This window comes from Ovis aries, chromosome 5 (assembly GCF_016772045.2).
Source record: "Ovis aries strain OAR_USU_Benz2616 breed Rambouillet chromosome 5, ARS-UI_Ramb_v3.0, whole genome shotgun sequence".
NCBI classification, from domain to species: domain Eukaryota; kingdom Metazoa; phylum Chordata; class Mammalia; order Artiodactyla; family Bovidae; genus Ovis; species Ovis aries.
The window spans coordinates 69,617,014-69,637,403 of NC_056058.1; the positions used below are offsets into that span (position 1 = coordinate 69,617,014).

General features: G+C 43.2%; 1 pseudogene; it reads right to left on the reverse strand.

Annotated features, from left to right (window-relative positions):
• Positions 1-19,888: 19,888 nt before the first annotated feature.
• LOC114115114 (U2 spliceosomal RNA) lies at positions 19,889-20,056 on the reverse strand (annotated as a pseudogene).
• Between the last annotated feature and the right edge of the window lie 334 nt (positions 20,057-20,390).

Below are 20,390 nucleotides of genomic sequence, written 5' to 3' on the forward strand. Positions count from 1 at the left end.
CGTGCAGGGTGTGGAAATGGAATAAAAGCATATGCAAATAGGCCCCTGCGTGCCTTCTTCTACCCCTGCGAGCAAGAGCCTTTCTCTAGAAAGATGCTCTTGCTCCAAGACTCTTGACAGCCCTCATCCTTCCCTGGACGGCGGCAGCAGAGCCGAGTGGAGTGGTAACACCTGGGCCAGGAGCTGGGCCAAAGGGCGGGTGGGCTGGACTCACAGGAGCGAGTAGCAGAATGAGGAGGGCGAGGACGGCCGCTGAATTGGAAAGATAAAGTAACATGAAATTTTAGGAGCTCGCTGTGAGTATGAGCTGGAAAAAAGAATGATTGCAAGCTGATTTATTATGTACTTATCTTCTGTCTGAAAGGCAGCTGGCTTTTGTACAGTGGGTTATTGCAGAGTAAATGGCACATTAAAGATATAATCAAGATGTTTAAGGCATATTAAATGACACTATGAGTTAAAGTAGGTGAGACTTCTGTCATGGTCTATAAATACAAAAATGTCAGGGGCTTGGAGAGATTTCCAGCGCTTTAGTTAAGATGTGGCTCCAGTTTCACAAGGAAAATATTTTTAACCTTTTGTTATTTTCAGGGTGAGGTGGGATGGGGCCTGGAAATAGTATAGAATCTATAGGGATGATAAAATAATATACTTTAAACCCTGGAATTGTAGACTGTAGCCTCTATTTAGCAAGTCATAAGCTTTTTTTTTTTTTTCCTAGTGAAAATAGCATGGAAATATTGCACAGTACATATGGTGTAACTTGGGGGCTACGCAGTGAGGAATTATGACCATTTTGTCAGTTTTGTTCCTATTTTTGATCTCATACAATCTTTTTTAAATTTTTTAAATCTTTTAATTTTATACTGAAGTGTATGGTTAAGTAACAGTCAGGTTAGTTTCAGGTATATGGCATAGTGATTCAGTTATACACATACATGTATCCACTCTTTTTCAGATTCTTTTCCCATTTAGGTTGTTACATAATGTTGGGTCTTATTCAGTCTGTAATAGTTTTCTTTTTTTTTTATTTTTTACATGCTGAACCTGACTTTAATGGGGGCAAATAGTGTAGCTTTTCTTTCCTGAAGGCTTAATTACTGTATGATCGCATTTTCTTGTCTTTTGGGACTTTTGCAATCAGTGTCCATTATTTCACTTGCCTGCCCAGAATTCCCCTTGGTTTTGCCCCAAACTCTTCTGATTGCCCTGCACTGCTGACATTTGCCCCTGTGTTGTAAACTATGGGTTTTTGAATAGAAGATTTCTCTTCCTTTGTTTAATAAAAATCACCTTGCTGTCCTTAGGCATTGCACTTCTCAGAACAGATAAGCACACTCTTCATGGTGGAGTTCACAGAGGGAGAAGAAAGGAGAAACCTTGACTTTGGGGTTTGTTTAGATAGTTTGGAGTTGCTTGGATTGGTAGCACGTGGGCTGCGTGGAGTTGGAGTCTTTTCTTCAGGACCTCACCAGGCCCAGGCATAGGATGGAGTGCAGTGCTGACTTGAAGGCCTGTGGTATTTCTTGGTCATCCTCTAATCTCTGAATTCCTATCATCCCATTTTTTTCCAAGGACCCTGTAGAAACTTAGTGGAGTCCTACCTTCTTTGGGATAAATCTGTAGCCAATGCCTTTTTTTTCCCCATGAGCATTTTATAGGCTTGGGTGTGGTTCTTAAGAGCACTTTTAAAAACTCAGATGGTGATTCCTCTCTCTTGTTGTTCTGAATACAGTCTGGCAAAAGTTCCTTATTTTGGTCCTGGCTTCAATCTTAATAATAACAGTAACAACAACAAGACATTCTTTTTATGTTAACGATGACTAAAGGAAGTATTTTTACAATTTGCAGAGCATTTTCATGAGTCCTTTCATGTAATTCTCCTTATCTGTAAGATTAGTAAAGACAGTAGAATTGGCACATAATGGGAGCTTATTAAATATTTGCTGAATGAATGAATTATATCGATTTTTCTCATTGAGACGCAGAGTTCAAACATCCTACCCAGGGCCCCACTGCCCAGGAATGACTCCAGCTCAGATCCTCTGATTTTTTTTCCAGTCCAGATTGGCTGTGATATAGAGTTTTGCATGATTTCTCTTGGAAAATGTCTTTGATTCTTTAAAAAAAAGATATGGAGAAAATGCAAACGGATGATTGATTACACTATCAAAGAGTGGCAGAGAGTTTCCCTATCTCTTTATACAGATTTTTCTTAGGTCCTTTACTCTGCCAGAAATTTGTATCTTTTATGATCATGACTATTTGGATATATTTCTTATTGGCGATATAGGTCATACTGAAAAAATGACCATCCTGAATTTGTAGTATTTCTTGGAACTGTAGCCATAAAGCTGCACAGATCACGGGGGAAACTAAAACCAGAGTTTGGGGTGTGTAGCTGAAAAGTTATCTCAGCTTTGTCTCCTGAGGCACAGGGAGGTGTAGGCAGTGCCACCCTTCTGGCCAGGGGCCTCGTGTGCAGGGACCACAGGTTGCCTGGCCTGTAATAGTTGTGACCGCTGCTCGCACTGCTTGAGGAACTGCCACCCAGATCAACTTGGATATTAAAATAGCAAGGGAAGAGCCCCTTGTGCTCTCAGAGCTGAGACTTAGGCTCTAGGGTTGCATCTATGCTTCACTAACACTCCATCTGCTTGCCAGAGACTTCCTCCAGCCCGGAGACACCAGGAAAGAGAATTTCCCTTCTAAATCTAAAGCTCGTTAGAGAGGAATGCCAGCAGGAGTCCGCCCCAGCCCCTTTTGCTTTGACTTCTGTAATCGGAGATTCAGAGCTTTGGCTGTGAAATTTCTCCCAGAGGAAAGCTGTAAAAGCAATTCTGATTTCCTTCTCAACTGAACTGATACTCCTTCTGTTTTCAGTGTGCAAGTGTTTGGCCACCTAGTGTTTGGCCACCTAGGTGGTCTCAAACCTGCCAGTCTTTCCCTTGCTGGTTTAGTTGCCTTAAAAAAAAAAGTTCATTTCTTTATGGCTGTGCTGGGTCTTCATTGCTGTGTGCGGGCTTTCTCTAGTTGGGGCGAGCCAGGGCTACTCTTCATTGTGGTGCATGTGCTTCTCCCGGTGGTAGCTTCCCTTGTAGAGTGGGGGTTCTAGAGTGCAGGCTCAGTAGTCGTGGTACATGCATGGGTTTAGTTGCCCCACAGCATGTAGTATCTTCCTGGACCAGGGATTGAACCCATGTCCCTGCACTGCAAGGTAGATTCTTAACCACTGGATCATCAAGGAAGTCCATGTGCCTTGTTTAGAAAGGCCTTTCTCAAGTGAAGGCTATAAAGATTTATTCTTATATTTACTTAAACTTTTATAGTTTAAATTGTTATCACATTGTTTATTTGCAGTTAACTTTTTCATCCAGTTGAAGCATATTTTCATAAAGTGTTAGATCTGATGTTAATATTTTCCTCTATAGATAACCAGTTTTCCCCTCTGCTGTTTATTTTTTTTTAAATAAACTTTTAACTTTAGGGTAGTTTTGGCTGTAGAGACAAGTTGCATAGAGAGTATAGAGCATTCTGGTAAACCTCACTCAGCTGCTTTTTGAAAGGATATTTTCATGTGGCTCTAAATTCCCACATATACACAGATGTCTTTTTAGAATTTTACTTTCATTCTACTGATGCTTTGGCTATTTCTGCCCCACATGGCATATGTTTAATTAATATTATTTCTAGAGAGTGCATAGCTCTTGATAGGGAATCTGAAATCTCACAGGCTTTCAAGAGGTCACATCCAGACCTCACTTGGTGATCCAGTGGTTAAGAATCTGCCTTGCAGTGCAGGGACATGGGTTCAATCCCTGGTCCAGGAAGATACTACAGGCTGTGGGGCAACTAAACCCAGACCTCAGGCAAGGATGGTAGCATTAGCCTTGTGTATGGGTGTTGCTGCTGCCGAGGTGACTGGCCGGGAAGGAGCACGTGTACCTCCCTAGTACATAGGGAAGGGGTCACTGTTGCAGACCTGCCTTTTGTATAGGAAGCCCTGTTTCCTGAGCATAGCCCTACGACACATGGATGAGGCTCTGGAGTAGGATTTCTCCTCCCAAGTACCATTGATATTTTGGGACTGATAAAATTCTTTGCTTTGGGAACTGTCCTGTGCATTGTAGGATGCTTAGCAGCATCCCTGGTCTCTGTCTACCAGATGCCTTTAGCAGCCCAGACTACTCATGACAATCCAAATTATGTGCAGACACTGCACGTACTCCTGGAGGCCAACATCCATGCCCACTGTCATCCCCATTGAGAACCACTGGTCTGGTTCTACCTGCCTGAGTGTTAACCCTGGCTCCACCATTCAGTGGCCATGGGCCTCCATTTTGTCCTGTGTAAAATGCAAGCAATAATGGTGTTTGTCTCCTAGGGTGGTCCTGAGGCCCAATCAGGCAGATACACATAAACACTCAGAACAGACATGGGTGGGACAGATCCTAGCTCAGTGTTAGCTATTATTGATGCCATTATTAAAAAACCCTTCATCTTTTCTCACACTTCGAATAAACACAGACTTCCCATTTCCCTACTACCTCCATAGCTTCCCCACTATGGAGCAAATGTGTTTAAATCATAACAGTGTTCATGCCGAAGTTACATATCTGTGTTAATGAAATGAAATTCTATTTTCAGGGCTCTGTAACTGCTAATTAATCAGCTCCCATGATAAACTTATCCGAGCTGCCCGTGGTTTTTATTTGCAGCCACAGAAGAGCAATTCCACTTAGTGAACAGGCTTTTAAGTGACAATCTTGCTCTGTAGAGCAGAAGGGCCCAGAAAGGATTTTCTAAGTAAGATGATAATGCCAGTGGGAAAAGAGAAGTCTGGGATGAGGAGAAGACTGAGGATTTGCTTGATTTGTTCGCTTGGTGTCTTTGGGAACCCTGTGTTATTTACTGTTGAAACACACTATCGTCTTGCAGTTCAGAAAGGGCTGGATGAAAGACTTGTCGTCCACTCATTCATGTGACTTTGTCACCCAGAGGGCTTTTTTTCCCTTTTGTAACAGCAGCTTTTGTAAAACCATGTTTGCTATGAAGCTTGTCCAAGAACCCCTCTCATGGGGATGATTATTTCTAGTATCTTAGGAAAATCTGCCTGACGTGGTGGGTGTGGGCTGTTTCTACCCTTGTCCAAAGGGCTCACTTCCTCCAGTGAAACCAGGAATAGTTTGAAGAGGAGAGGACTGCTCTGGCTCGAGCTGGAGAGGGTGTAGGCCAGGTGGGGCTCTTTAGTTTGCTGGCTTTGGTGAAACTTGGTTAATTCACTTAGCCTGAGCAACTGGGCTGTAGGGGACCTGGGTTCAAGAATCAGAATGATTAGGTTGAAATCCCAATTCCTTAACTTGCTGACCGTGTGGCCTTTGGCAAGTCACTTGAACTGTTTCCCATCTATAAAATGACATGATAGAACCTACCTCACAGCTTTGCTGTGAATTTTAAGTAAAATATTTCATTTAGCCAAGTGGCACACAATAAGCACTTAATATATCTTAGGTATTATGGTAATTGTTATAGTTATCATTTATTTGAGTGCCCTCTGTGAACCAGTCATTGTGCCAGGGGCAGGGAGTACCCCTGGCAGGTCAAATTCTTCGTTTTGTGTATCCACAGAGTTTAAGGCCCTGGAAATTTGTGTTTCTACAGGTGAGCATGCTAGCCTGGGGAAGTGGGAGAGAGTCAGAAAAATCCCCAGAAATTGGTACCTTAGTAACCGCAAAGGCATGGACCCTGGATATGGCAGAGCCTATGCACTGAGGGAGAGACGGTCAAGGCCATTGGAAACAGGACAGGGAACTTAGAACCCCCCTCCCCCATCACGTCGCCCTCCCTAATAGGAAACAATTTCCTTTGAAGTGGATAATCTGGACTACCAGAGAGAGAGGTATTGCTGGCTTCTGCTGAGTGAATCCAGCCATCAGTTTCTGCAGCTTTAGGCTTATTATGCAGCAAGCTCTGTCTAAATCCTGGCCGACTGGGCCCCAGAGCCTTGAGGTGCCTCCCTGACCCCTTTCCCGTACATGGGCCACAATCAGTTGTTTGGTGAGTTGTGTTTTATTAAGTCTCTTTTTTGTTCCCAAGGACTTGCTACCTGTCTATAAGAGGATTTTGTTTTATACAAAGGGCTAACGAAGTTTAACCCTGGAGGCTAACCCTGCAGTTTCTTCCTGGCAAAGATTTGTTGACCCTGTTTCTTTTTGGCCGTGTCTGCTCCAGCTTTCCTTCTAAGGCTGTGTGTGGAGACCTAAACAAGACAATTATGCACACTGTTAAAAAAAAAAAAAGTGCTATGTAAGGGATTATTTTTTTAGTGGGGAGCATATAAAGCAATTTGGATGCCTCTCCTTTACACCTTTTGGAAACGAACTGGAAGACCAGGATTCATTTAGCTTTGAAAGGATTTTAGGTTTGCAAAGTTATACTAGATTAGTTAGTAGCTCTCCTCAAAGTCTCACATGCTAGACACTCATTCCTATATTCTGACTGTATATAGCCAGAGCAGAGTGCCATGGTGGTAATTCTGGGGGGGCAAGATCATATTTATGACAACTTTTGGGTTAGTTTTTATTTTTCCCTCAAAGAATAGGGAAAATGCATGATGGAGAAGGGTATGAATTCTTGGAAAAAGAAATGAAGAGTTCATCTACCATAACACATCAAGATCAGGTCAGGTGTGGGTTTCTTTCCACAGGATAAGTTGCATACATTTACCCAACAGAGTTATACAACAGAATTCTGTCTTGTGTACCTGGAGAATTCAGGTTTTTATTGATTTCATACAACTTCAGTTTTTTCCCCTGGGTTCTGTCTTGGGGAAGTGCTAATAATGGGTAGAACAGGAGTGTTGATAAATGTAAACAGTCAGTGGTTAAAAGGCCTTTGTATTGTTCTTTCATTTCAGTGTGTGCTGACTGCAAATCTCATGAAGTTGATAAACTATCTCACAGTGCAGAGTACGTCCTGGTAAATAGGAGGCAATTACTTTGCTGAGTTGCTCTGTCCTGTTCTCCATTTCGGCTGAGAAATGGTTCTAGCTGTGGAGTTGAAGTTCACTGTGGCCTCCTTCAGCAGCACAGGTGTGAACTCCTGCCTCATTGGTGATAGAGGCTCTGAAGAACCAGAGGTTGGAGGCTCTGGGTGACTCCTATGTCCCCTGTTCGGGCGATGCAGTGAATGTTCAGAGAGCTTGTGAGGAGGTTTTCTGAAAGGTGTGGTGGTCTTCAGAACCAGAATGTAACAGTGGCAGAGGGCGTGGGACAGTTGGGGACAGGAGGGAATGTTTCAGAGGGCAGAGGCAAGGAGTTGTTCATTATAAGAAAGACAGAATTTGTTATCAAAGAATAATTACCCAAGAAATGTTTTGTGATTGTCTTATCATGTGCAATAGACACCTGTTTTTGAGAATTTCGGTCTCACAAACACGCACTGATGGATACAAGAACCCACGGATCATTGCATGACCAGATGCTGGCTAAACAGGACTATTTCATGCCCTTCCCCTACTTGTGTATCGCATCTGGCCAGAATGTTTTAAAAAATGCAGTAGGATCACATCATTTCTGTGCTGCTTCTGTTTTTCCCTAATTCCTAAGAAAGGGTGATATGAACTGGATCTTGGCTGCCTGGGCCTCCCTCACCTCTAGGATGACCTTGTCATCCCTGGTCTCGGCACTCTCCCCAGGAGAGGGGTCCCTCTCACTCCCCACTTGTGTGCCTGCTCCCGTCCTGTCTCACAGTGTCAGAACATTCTGTTCCTTCTGCCTGGACTCCTGGCCACAGCCTATTCATCCTTCGGGACTTCTCCCTAAATGTCACTTTTTCCTAACTGCCACTTGATAGGATCGTCTACTTTTCCATTGGTAGCGTCTCTCACATTTGAGCTCACTTGTTTTGTGAGATTATCAGTAACACCTCAGTCTCTCCTGTGGTTTGGTCATCTCCAGGAAGACCAGAGCAGCAGCTATGCTCATCTTGTTCCCTGCTGTACCCCTAGCATCATGCTCCAGATCATGACATAGCAGGTGCTCTGTGAATGAGGGATGGACGAATGGATAGCTGGATGTAGATGGAGAGATTCCACTGTCCTTTCAAAGCACTTTGTCCCTCCTCGTATGTTTTGTATTATATTAAACATCTTGCCTACCCTCACATGCCTAAAGCTGCCAGAGGGCAGGAGTTGGATCATAATTGTCTTTTCATCTCCAGAATCTGGCTAACATAGAAACCAATGAAAGTTTATGGATGAAGAATGTATTGTGCATGAATTGGGGGTAGGTGGCGCTTATCTGGGTTTTAAAGCATGCCTGGGGTTGAGGTGAAGGAATAGTGAATTTAAGCATCCAAAATAATGGTAAGAGTTGGGATGCAAAATAAGATTAGGGTTTTTTTTTTTTTTTTAAACAGCTGAAAACCTGAATTAGAAAAATACCACATAGTCACCAGACACCGCTTGACAGGATGTACTCACTTTGCAGATTGGAGGGTTGGGTGGCGAGGTCGCTGGGAATTTCCTGACCTGAACTTAATACCTTGAATAATGTGTGTCTTTTAGCCTGCTGTCCACCTCAGGCGATTTATCTGTTTTGCAAATATTTATCAAGCACCTGTTCTCTGCATTCCCAACAGGGGAACTATCACCCCCTCAAAGGCACAAAAATTGGTTTGTAGGAGGTGAACAGTTTCATTCCTTTTGTGTATAAAGCACAGATATACATATGGTACATGAACACTATATGACATATCTATGGTATTAAAATTTCATAGTGGAGATGATTAGGAAAAATTTCTAAAAAGGCTCTTTGAGAGATGATCATGAAAAAAAAGGTAGAGAACTGACCCACTCCTTGTCAGGCATTATTATGGTCAAGGTGCCTATCCTCCTGGAACTTTAATTCTTGTGGGGCAGGCAATAAACAAATAAGTAGCTGTAACTGTCAAATAGGAAGAAATTCTATAAAGAAAAAAAGAGCAGGCAGAGAGCTAGAGTCCTTGGGGGTGAGTGTGGGTGTGTGTATGGTTTTTTTTTTAGGTGAGGGGAGGTGTTCTGGTGACTCAGACAAGGTGACACTTGAGAAGACTCTGGAAGAAGGGGGAAGAATGTCCCAGGAAAAGGCCACAGCATGAAGGAACTGGAAACAGCAAGGAGGCCAGGTGGGAAGGAATGGATGAGTGAGGGAAAGATGGTGAGAGATGAGGCTGGAGATGGGACAGGGACCAGATCACACAGGCCTTATACACTGTGCTTGGGGGGCTGGGTGTTGCTTTGAGAGAATTTGGAAGCTTTATGCAGGGCAGTGGCTGAGCTGGTTTGCCTTTGGAGTGGCTCTTCCCAGCCACTGTTTGGAGGATGGGCAGCAGGGGCAGGAGTGGAATTAGGGGCCCAGCGAGGAGGCTGATGCCAGGTCCTCAGTGGGAGGTGATGGTGTGGGTGAGAGAGAGGCAAGGCTCCTGTGTGCTCTGAAGGTGGAGCTCACAGGCTTTGCAGAGAGATGGAAGGGAGGGTGAGAAAGAAAGAGGAGTCAGGTAAGCCAAGGTCTAGCCCCAGGCACTGGGTTCCACTTATGGAGACAAGGTCGATTGTGAGGGGAGCCTTCCTGGGAACTGTTCCTAGAGTGAGGTCTTCTTTCTATCAGCTCAAGGTCCTTCTTGCTGATGCCAGGATTAGCATATAGATTTCATTTGTTTTTTTTTTTTTTTGGCTGCTCCACACAGCATGCAGGATCTTAGTTCCCTGATTAGGAATTGGACCTGTGCACCTTGCAGTGGAAGCGTGGAGTGCTAACAACAGAACTGTCAGGGAATTCCTATTTTTTTTAAAAAAAATTGAATTAAAAATTTAAAATTTTTATACATTTTTAAAGGCTGCTTTCCATTTGCAGTTATTACAAAATATTAGCTTATTACCCATGTTGTACAATATATCCATGAGCCTATCTTAGCATATATTATATGTACTTGGAGAAGGAAATGGCAACCCACTCCAGTGTTCTTTCCTGGAGAATCCCAGGGACAGGGGAGCCTGGTGGGCTGCCGTCTATGGGGTCGCACAGAGTCGGACATGACTGAAGTGACTTAGCAGCAGCAGCAGCCTTCTACAATTACTTTTTTTTAAAATCTATATACATCACCACCTTACCTAATCTTTACATTGCTTTAAGGAAGGAACCTTTTCTAAGAGGCAACCAGTGGGGCAGAGTGGTTACAATTGTTGTTGTTGTGTGTGTGTACTAGGGTGAGGGTTTTAACAGCTTAGCCTTTATCCTCTTTCCCTTTCTCTTCCTCTTCCTCCTCAAGTTCTTTTTTTTTTTTTTTGTAAAGTGGAGAAGGCAACAGTCTCTACTTCCCACCGATTTGCATGTGAAGTGCCTTGTGTGCGTCTGGCAAGCGGTTGGTGCTTTGGTGGTTTTCACATTGTGTGCCTCCCCGACTCCCATTAGATTCCTGTGTCGCTACCTCTTATATCTCAGAGTCATTTAAGTTGGAGCTTTTGGCAGTAAGGGTATCTCCCTTTCCCTTTCCATGTTCTTGGGTTTCCTTCATAAAAAAGGGAGGAAGTAAGATTTACTGAAGCAGTGAATCAGTGGAGCTTTTCAAATCTGGGTATTTGCATTGTACATGACATTGAATTCTAAGTGTGACAGGTTGAGTTGAGGATGGTAGAGAAGGCTTTCCACACTACCCCGGGGGAAGTGAGTGCCAAGTGGATTGTTTACAGTAAGCAGAACTGATGCTGAAGTGTGAGCAATACATGGTGTTTATATAGTAATCACCAAATTGTGTGGATCCAACCAGAATGAAAAATGCCTGGAGCCTTGGCTTAGGGCCATGGATGAACAGAGCATGAAGCCTGGCATGGAACAGCAGTGGAAGGCATGGGTGTAGCACAGTGATAGATATAAACGGATGTGCATTTAAGTAGAGATCAAAATATGTGGCTGCCTCTTTCCCTCTTTGCACTCGTGGCAGACTTGGTTCATCTGTCACAGCGTTCATTCCTGATTGTGATGTAAAGCTCGTATTACTTGAGTATTTACTGCAAGTCAAGCACTGTGTTCCATGCTCGTCATCTTGCTTACTCCCACAACAACTCAGAGAGGTGGGTCTATTATCCTCCTAGTCAGAGGAGGAAACAGTCTCAGAGTGGTCAGTAACGTGCCCAGGGTCTCCAGGCCGGCCAGTGGCAGAGCTGGGATTAGAACCTGGTCACCAAACACCAGAGCATGCTATCAATTCTTGTGCTTTACAGCCCAGATGCTACCTCAGAATCCTTCTACCCCATAAAAATTCCTCCCCATCTGCTTCATTAAGGTTGTGGGATAGAGGTTCATGCTACATGTGCTCATTCGTTCACTCAGCTGCTCATTCACTAAACAGTGCTTCTGTGCATCTGCCGTGGGCCTGGCACAGTATTTGGTACTGAGGGTTCCTCAGTGAACGAGACACAAGCCTTGCTCGGGGACTGTACTTAGTAGAAGCATCATGTCTTGTCCGGGACGCTCAGTGACTAGGAAGATTCACAATTTGATTCTGGATAGATACTTCCCTATGTTGAACCAGAAGATACCCCAGTTGATGATGGGAATCAGCAACAATCTGAAAAATGCATTATAATACCCCAGCATGCACCCAGACCAGAAATTGGGCCATCTTCCACCTTTTTTTGACTTGACTGATTTAGCGATTTGATCTTGGGCCTCAAGAGTTAGAACTCATGTTCAAGCAGTGCTTTCTTATGCATTCGTTCACTTTGCTCCTTCCAGTGCCTGCTTGGAAGGAGGAGTTCTCTGATCTGCAGAGAGATTATGTGACCTGCTTAGTTCTCACAACCTGGGACTAGAACCCAGGTCTAACTTCTGCTGCTGCTGCTAGGTCGCTTCAGCCGTGTCCGACTCTTCATGACCCCATCGACTGCAGCCTACCAGGCTCCTCCGTCCATGGGATTCTCCAGGCAAGAGTACTGGAGTGGGCTGCCATTGCCTTCTCCAAGGTCTAACTTCTAGCTCCTTGTTTTTGTTGTCTCATTGTGCAGCATCTTAATGTCTCAAGGCTTTCAGTTTCCGCATCTGTAAAACAGGGAAATTAAACCACATGGTCCCTAAAAGTTCCTCCCTTCCTCCCTTTCTTTCCTTTCTCCCAAATCACTGCAGTGCCTACATGAACTATACATTATGCTTGAAGCTGGAAATAATGTTATGGAAAACAGACGCACACGTGTCAAAAAAGTTGAAAGAACCCATAGAGTGGAGAAAATATTTACAAATCATACACATGAGACTTGTATCCAGAACATATAAAGAACTCTTACAACTCAGTAATAAAAAGAAAAACAGCCAAATTAAGAACTTGGTAAAGGATCTGAAAAGACTTTTCTCCAAAGAAGGCATGCAGATGGCCAGCAAATAAGAGGCTCCACATCATTAGTCATAGGCAAATGCAAATCAAAACCACAATGAAGTATCGCTTCACACCCAGTAGCATGGCTATAATCAAAAGAAAGATAATGACAAGTCTTGGTGGAGGATGTGGAGAAATTTAAGCCCTCACATACTGTTGGTAGTGCTGTAAAATGGTGCAACGACCCTGGAGGACAGTTTGGAATAGAGTTACCATATGACCCAGCAATTCTATTCCTAGGGATATACCCAAGACAAATGGAAATATAGGTCTGCACTTATGCTTTTACACAGGTGTTCACAGAAGTATTATTCATAATAGGCAAAAAGTGGAAACGATCCATTTGGATTGTTTGAAGAAAATGTTTTAAAATTGATTATGTTGATAGATACATAATGAATATACTAAAAACCAAGTTGTACACTTTAAATAGGATAGTATGATATGTGAATTGTATCTCAATAAAACTATTATATATACTTTAAAAAAGCCTAGCATGAGCTCTGCCACTGTGGTAAACATAATCTTGTTGGGGAGATACATATTGCTTAAATAACCATACAGAAAGTTTTGTAGTTAGTCAGTTTTGGTAAATACTATGAAGGGAAAGAGCCAAATCTTATGACAGAGACTAGCAGGAGTTATTGGGGGTTAAGGAAGAGGTATTTGGAAAACTGTAACATTCAAGTGTTCCAACAGAGATCCTCAAATGGTAGTGGCTTAAGCCAGGTAGAAGAGGCTTCCTAGGTGGTGCTAGTGGCAGAGAACTTGCCTGCCAGTGCAGGAGATGAAAGAGACACAAGTTCGATCCCTGGGTTGGGAAGATCCCATGGAGGAGGAATGGCAGCCCACTCCCGAATTTGTGCCTGGAAAATCCCATGGGCACAGAGGCCTGGTGGGCTACAGTCCATGGGGTTGCAAAGAGTCAGACATGACTGAAGCGACTTAGCAAGCAAAGTAGATGTTGAATTCTCACTCATACAGTAGCACAGGCGTAAGCAGTCTGGGCCTTATATGGAAGCCCACAGTTTGAGGATCTCCTGGCATGTTGCTCTTTTTGTCCCAGAGAGGGATGCTGTCCTCATCTGCATGGTCCATGGTGATTCTCCACCCTGTCTATAGTCCAGCACTAAGAGAGGGAGGGGGCCCTGGAAAGCTCTTCATTTCTGCTCATATCCAAGGCTTAATCACATGAGGCTGGGAAAGAAAGTCATATGCTGGATGTCATGTGCCCTTAGGGGCTCTGTTATAACCTTGCAGATCCTATTAGTCAGAAGGAGGGGAGAAGAGATGTAGGTTAAACAATGAGCAGTTTCTGCCATAGATGGTCTCTCTGAGGCAGTGACATTGAAGGTAAGAACCTGAGAACGAATTGGTGGAGAAAGGGAAGAGTTTTCCAGGCAGGGGAAGAGCGTGTGGGAGGGCCAGAAGGCAAGAAAGGCCAGCTACCGTGCTTAATGACGTGCATGTCTGAGAGGTGGGCTTCCTCGGTACTCAGATGGTAAAGACTGTCTGCAACACAGGAGGCCCGGGTTCAGTCCCTGAGTTGGGAAGATCCCCTGGAGAAGCGAATGGCTACGCACTCCAGTTTTCTTGCCTGGAGAATTTCATGGACAGAGGAGCCTGGCAGGCTACAGTCCATGGAGTCTCGGAGTCTGACACAACTGAGTGACTAATACTATCTGTGAAGCACATCCTCCAGGTGGTTAGGACTCACAGGTGTCAGAAGTAGACCTGGTCCAGGGAGGCGGCTGCTCTGGGTTCACCTGACTTTGCTCTTCTTGTATCTTACAGGGTTGGGATGGACCCGGACCATGATGAGGTGTCTTTGTGCGAGACTCTGGAAAGCCTATGTGTATCCTCAGCTTTGAGAACTGAATTCCATAGGTTGTGTCAGTGTCAGACCTATGAAGTTTAGTTCTTTAGCTGGGATATCTCTATCATCCTGGATTCGAGAGATGTTGGAGAGAACAAATCCAAGGTCGGCTGGAGAACTTGGAAGACTGGAGACACAAGGGCCAAGTCTCAGGCAATGAAGGAATGGGGAGGGAGGGTTCACGGGAGGAGCTCTCATTTAATTGTGAGAAGGCTTGGATTCTAGCTGAGCAGTGTTCCAACTAGCTAAATGGATGCTCTAGGCAAGTCATTCTTGCTGCTGCCGCTTTTACTAGTTTATATTTATTGATTACTTATGACGTTCCAGGTACTGTACTAAGTGCTTTCCATGCTGTTATAGAAGACTCCTGGGAAAAATCGCTTTAATGAAGCTTGAGATGCCTGGCACTGCCATGCAATGATTTTTTCCCCTCTGCATGGCATCAGATGGAATTAACAGAATGTGACAAGTATTGTTTAGCATGAACTGCTGCGCTAATTGATCCCTTTTTAGAATGAGACACATGGATACATCCCTCTTGTGGTCCCCCTCTCCCTTTATTTGAATCTCTATTTCCTTGCCTTCTATAAATACATTAGGGCTACATTGTGTTTTTGTATTACAAACTAGGCAAAAGGAGGATGTGATTAGACCTTACTATGGTGCCCAGCTTCTTCTGGGGCAAAGGAATATGAGGGTTTTGAAGGCTCCCTCCCTTTGCCAGCTTTATGCTATGGGTGAAGCCATGTGTTGTCCTCCTATGTCCTAGGCCAGCTAGGTCTGCTCTGAAAGTCATGTTTGCTGCGATGATGGTGATTTCCTCCTTTAGGCAGAGGGCTGCATTCTGTGTAAATAACATCTGGGCTTTGTTAGGCTTTGGATTTGATGGGGAACCGGGCATTCCCATCCTTTGGAAACTCATCTTTAAGGGTCTTGGTGTCCTAAATTGTGCATCTCTTAGTGTCTGCAGAATGCAGGTGTGGTCTGGCCCAGTGAGGGAAGGCAGGCCCAAAGTGGGAGACCCGTTTCAGTGACACTGATGCTTACTGAGTGCCTGCTACATGCTGGGCGCTGGGCTCAGTGTGTTTTGTGCATGATCTCAATGAATCTCACATCAAGGGTTATCTGGAAACAGGACAAATTAACCAAAAGATGTCAAATAAAAAAGTGTAGTGATGTTATGTGATGCAAAGGAATGCTTGGTTCATGTGAAGGCCCCCCTGCATGGGTGTTGGGACATGGGTGTGCTCTCTGAGCTATATCGATGGTATCAAGGCCCCGCCCCCCGTCTGCCCACTTCCGCCTTTTGCTTACTAGACCTTTAGCCAGTGACTCATTTTAGAACCAGAACACTGGTGAAACTCAAATGAGATCAGAGATCAGTGTCTTTAGTCCTAGATGCTAGAGAAAATCCAGAATTTACTCCAGAAACTTTAGATGCTCCAAGTTTCTGACCATCTGTGTTGCGAACAGGGACTTAGACCACAGATTCTGATTTACTGCGAAAGGCTAATCCTTAATGCAGGTGAACTCTTCCTAAAGCAGACCTGGTAAATGAAATATGGAATTCACACACACGCACACATACTCACTTTAAACAATGATGAAGTAGATTTATGAGTAGTAGGCAAAAATTTACTATATGAAGAATGTTTCTTTTCATAAGAGGACTTTTTTAAAATTCAGAGGTGATTCCATTATGTAATACATTTCCCAAGGATTTTTGAGATTGTATTTGCTGTATCAAAACTTATTTTCTGTAAGTGGAAAAAGCAGGTTACAAAACAGCATGGATTATATGTTCAATTTATGTAAAATTATAAATGCATAAAGGAATATGTGCATTGAAAATATACATCAATTTATCAACAAGGACTACCTCTGGAGTGGTGGGAATTAAGATGGGTTTTCCTTTCTTTGTATTTTCCTCTAGTGTTTGATTCTTACACTGAACATGTTTAATTAAAACAATAAAGTTACTGAAGAAGATTTCACACACAGTTGTGATCAATCTAGACAAATGCTCGTGCTATGCATTTAGTAGAAGTTATATGGAGGAAGCTTCCTGATGTGTTCAGTGAAGGAGGTGAGTGTAGAAAAACGTAGAGTGTGATTTTTTTTTTTCAAGAGGGAAGTGTACATGTGTATGGGTGTGTGTGTCTGTGTGGAATCCAGTGGTCGTGGGTGGTGAGGTAGCAGGCGATTTTTCTCTCTTCTTGACTTATACTTTCCTGCCCAAATAAGAAGAAAAAGCATTCTCAATGTATATATGTTACTTTAAGAATCCATCCACTGTGTAAACCAGTAGTTTTCAAGTGAGTTTCCTGGACGAGTGACATCAGTATCACCTGAGAACTTGTTCAAAGTGTAAATTCAGGGTCCACCCTTAACACTTTAAGCAGTGTTTTTTTTGACTTTTTCAGACTCTTTATTTCCCCTGTACCCTTCCTTGCATTTTTTTTCTCTCCTTCTCATCCCCTCCCTTCCTGCTGTGATCAATGGGATCTCAGAGGTAGATTCATCATCCTTGTGGCTCTGTTCTTGGGAGAGGACATGTCCGATGCTCTTGGGGAGGTGCTTTGGGAGTAATAATGCTAATGGAAGTATTGATTTGCGATCCTCAGATTAAAGGGAAAGGCCATGATTTATCAGCTTGCATTGATGGGACACAGTGGGTAGCTGGACACACACTCAGTAGTTGCTATCTATCCATATGACGAGGCTACTGAGACTTGGTGATTTAGGGACACAGTAGTTTCTTGAGTCCTCCCAGCTGTCAAACCTCTGTTAGTTAGGGTGAAGATTCCTATATTAGGGTTCTGCAGAGAAACAAGAACCAATAGGATTATATATACATCGAGATTTATTATAGGGAATTGGCTCACATGATTATGGATCCCACTTGTGGGGTTAGTCAGCAAGCTGGAGACAAAAGGAGCGCTAATGGTGAAGTTTCAGTCTGAGTTTCAAGACCTGAGAATCAGAGGGACCAGGTGGTGTTCCAGTCCAAAGGCCAACAAGCTTAAGGCTCAGAAAGAGCTGATGGTTCATTTTTAGTTCAAAAGCAGGGGCAAAATAGTCCCAGCTCAGCAACAGGAGGTATTCCATCTTAATCCCAGGAGTTCAGCCTTTTAGTCTAGGTATGCCATCAACTGATTGGTTAAGACCCACCCACACCAGGGAGGGCAATCTGCTTTACTCAGTCCACCAATTCCTTTTTTTTTTTTTTTTTTTTAATTTTAATGGCAAGCCATTCCAGTATGTTTTCCTGGGAGACCCCATGAACAGAAGAGCCAGGTGGGCTAAAGTCCATGGAGTCACAGAGTTGGACATGACAGGAACTGAGCACATAGTTACCTTACAGTGTGACGTCAGTGTCTGCATGGGTGCATGCTAAGTCACTTTAGTTATGTCTGACTCTTGGCAGCCCTATGGACTGTAGCGCACCAGGCTCCTCTGTCCAAGGGATTCTCCAGGCAAGAATGCTGGAGTGGGTTGCCATGCTCTCCTCCAAGGGATCTTTCCCACTCAGGGATTGAACCCACATCTCTTATGTCTCCTGCAGTGGCAGATGGGTTCTTTACCACTAGCACCACCTGGGAAGCCCTGGTGTTTGTTTCTACCACACAGCGAAGTGTATCAGTTATACATATACATGTATCTACTCTTCTTATTTCCTTCCCATTTAGGTGCCACAGAGCACTGAGAAGAATTCCCTGTGCTAATCAGTAGATTCTCATTAGTTATCTATTGTATACACAATATCAATAGTGTGGGGCTTCCCCTGTGGCTCAGCAGTAAAGAATCCACCTGCAGTACAGGAGAGTCTGGTTCAATCCCTGGTGAGGAAGATCCCCTGGAGGAGGGCATGGCAACACACTCCAGTATTCTTGCCAGGAGAATCACACGGATAGAGGAGCCTGATGGGCTGCAGTCCACGGAGTTGCAAAGCGTTGGTCGACAACTGAAGCAACTAAGCACCACACTATATGTCAATCCCAATCTCCCAGTCCATCCCATCACCCCCTTCACCAATTCCAGTGTTAATCTCATCTAAAATCACCCTCACAGATACACCCAGAACAATGTTTGACCAAGTATCGGGGCACCTTGTGAGCCAGTCAAATTGACACATGACATTAACCTCCACCGTTCCTTTTCCATATTTCTTCACATCTAGATTATCTTGCCCTCTTTTCTAATAATATTTCAGAGCTTGGATGTAAAATGCTCTGGGGTGTGGGAGGGGGAAACCAAGCGCCTTGCTTCTTCCTCTTTGTTCTTCTTTGGCATTAAGGTGCTTTGAGGAACTGTTTTAGAAGGCAGTCCTACTCCTACCTCCTGGGGCAGCCCTTACAAGTAGAAGAGCTATTTCAGTTATTCCTAGGAAATGGCTACAGTATAATTACAACTTTCTTATATTATGTGTTTGCAATACTCCAGGTGTCATAGATGAAGAAATATGTCTAGATGAGAAAACTGAAGCTCAGGGAGGTTATATACCTTGTTGAAACATCACACACTAGTAAGTGTCACTTACTGTTAATCAAGGCTGCCTAATCTGAGCCTATGTTCTTTTCACTAAAGTTTGTACTGGGCTTTACAGTTTGTAAAGTACTTTAACACACATTATTTTATTTGCTGGCCATAGCTTTCCCCAGTGAAGTAGATATAGCCATAATTTTAGAGATGGGGAATGCAGTTTTCAAAGGTTTCACACCTTGTCTATGTCCTGTGTCATGTAGCTAGTAACTAGTGAAGCTGGGCCACAAGTCCAAAATCTCAAATAAAAAGATAACCTTTATCCTAAAAATATCCATAGGACGCATATAAGCTTCTTGGAAGATACAGAAAGAGCACCCCTGCCTCAGTTTCTCTAGTGTAACTGAAAACAGACTAGTGTGCGTAGAGGTTCACCCTAATTCACCTGCCTATGTCTTTGGTAAGCAGGAGTGAGCCCTTGTACACGATTAATTCCACCCTCCACAACACAGTTATACTTTAAAATATATTAAAATTATGTTGTTGGTAGCTTTTAAGAAACCGTAATGTATTTTTTGCCTTGGGTCTTGCCATATGACAAACACTAGTCAGATTCCATCTGCCTCCGGGCAACAAGTGTGTTTTCTTGTTTAAAAAAACTAACATATTTTATTGTATAAGTTTACTGCAAAGGAATTCTGAAAATGGAGAAAAGTATGAAAGAGAAAAAATTTAAATTATAAAAAAATTTTACTATGCAACAAAATATTCTTTAAATTGAAAATTTGGAAAATTCAGAAAATCGTAAAGCAGAAAACTATCCATAAGCTTATAGATGTCTATTTTGGGGGCTAATCTGATGGCTCAGCTGGTAAAGAATCCATCTGCAATGCAGGCGATGCAGGAGACGCTGGTTCAACCCCTGGGTTAGGAAGATCCCCTGGAGGAGGAAATGGCAACCCACTCCATTATTCTTGCCTAGAAAATCCCATGGACAGAGAAGCCTGGTGGGGAGACAGAGGAGTGCACGGGCTTGCAAGAGTCGGACATGACTGAGTGAATAAGTGTGTGTCTATGTCTAGTTTGGCTTACGCCTTTCCATTTTCACTTAAAAAAATACAGTTGGGATTGTTACTTAAATGTAATATGTCTGTGTGTCAGTTCTGTTTTCCTGTTATTTAACATCTTGTCATAAGCATTTCCTCATATCCTTATATATCTTTCCCATGCATTTTAAACTGATAAGAACAGATACTACCCTTGATCTTAGCCAAAAGGCCGAGAAGCGATTTTCATGCATTTTAAATGGCTGCATATGTAGTTTGTAGAGTGCCTGTGCTTTTGTTTGTTTATCTTCCCCTCTTATTGGACATTTAGAACCTGGATCTTCTAAATCCAAATCTGCTGTTCTCCCGCCCACACATATCTGCTTTATTTCCTTTTAGCCTTTTGCTTACATTGATTCAGGCATTATTTGTGATGACCTTCGTATTAAAAAAAAAAAAAAGCCTAGTAGCTTCTTAATTAGTAGTGTGCAAAAATGCGAATGTTAAGGTTTTACTATGTACTGAGTTCTTTCGTCTTTAAAATCGTTTTTTATTGGAGTATAGTTTCTTTACAATGT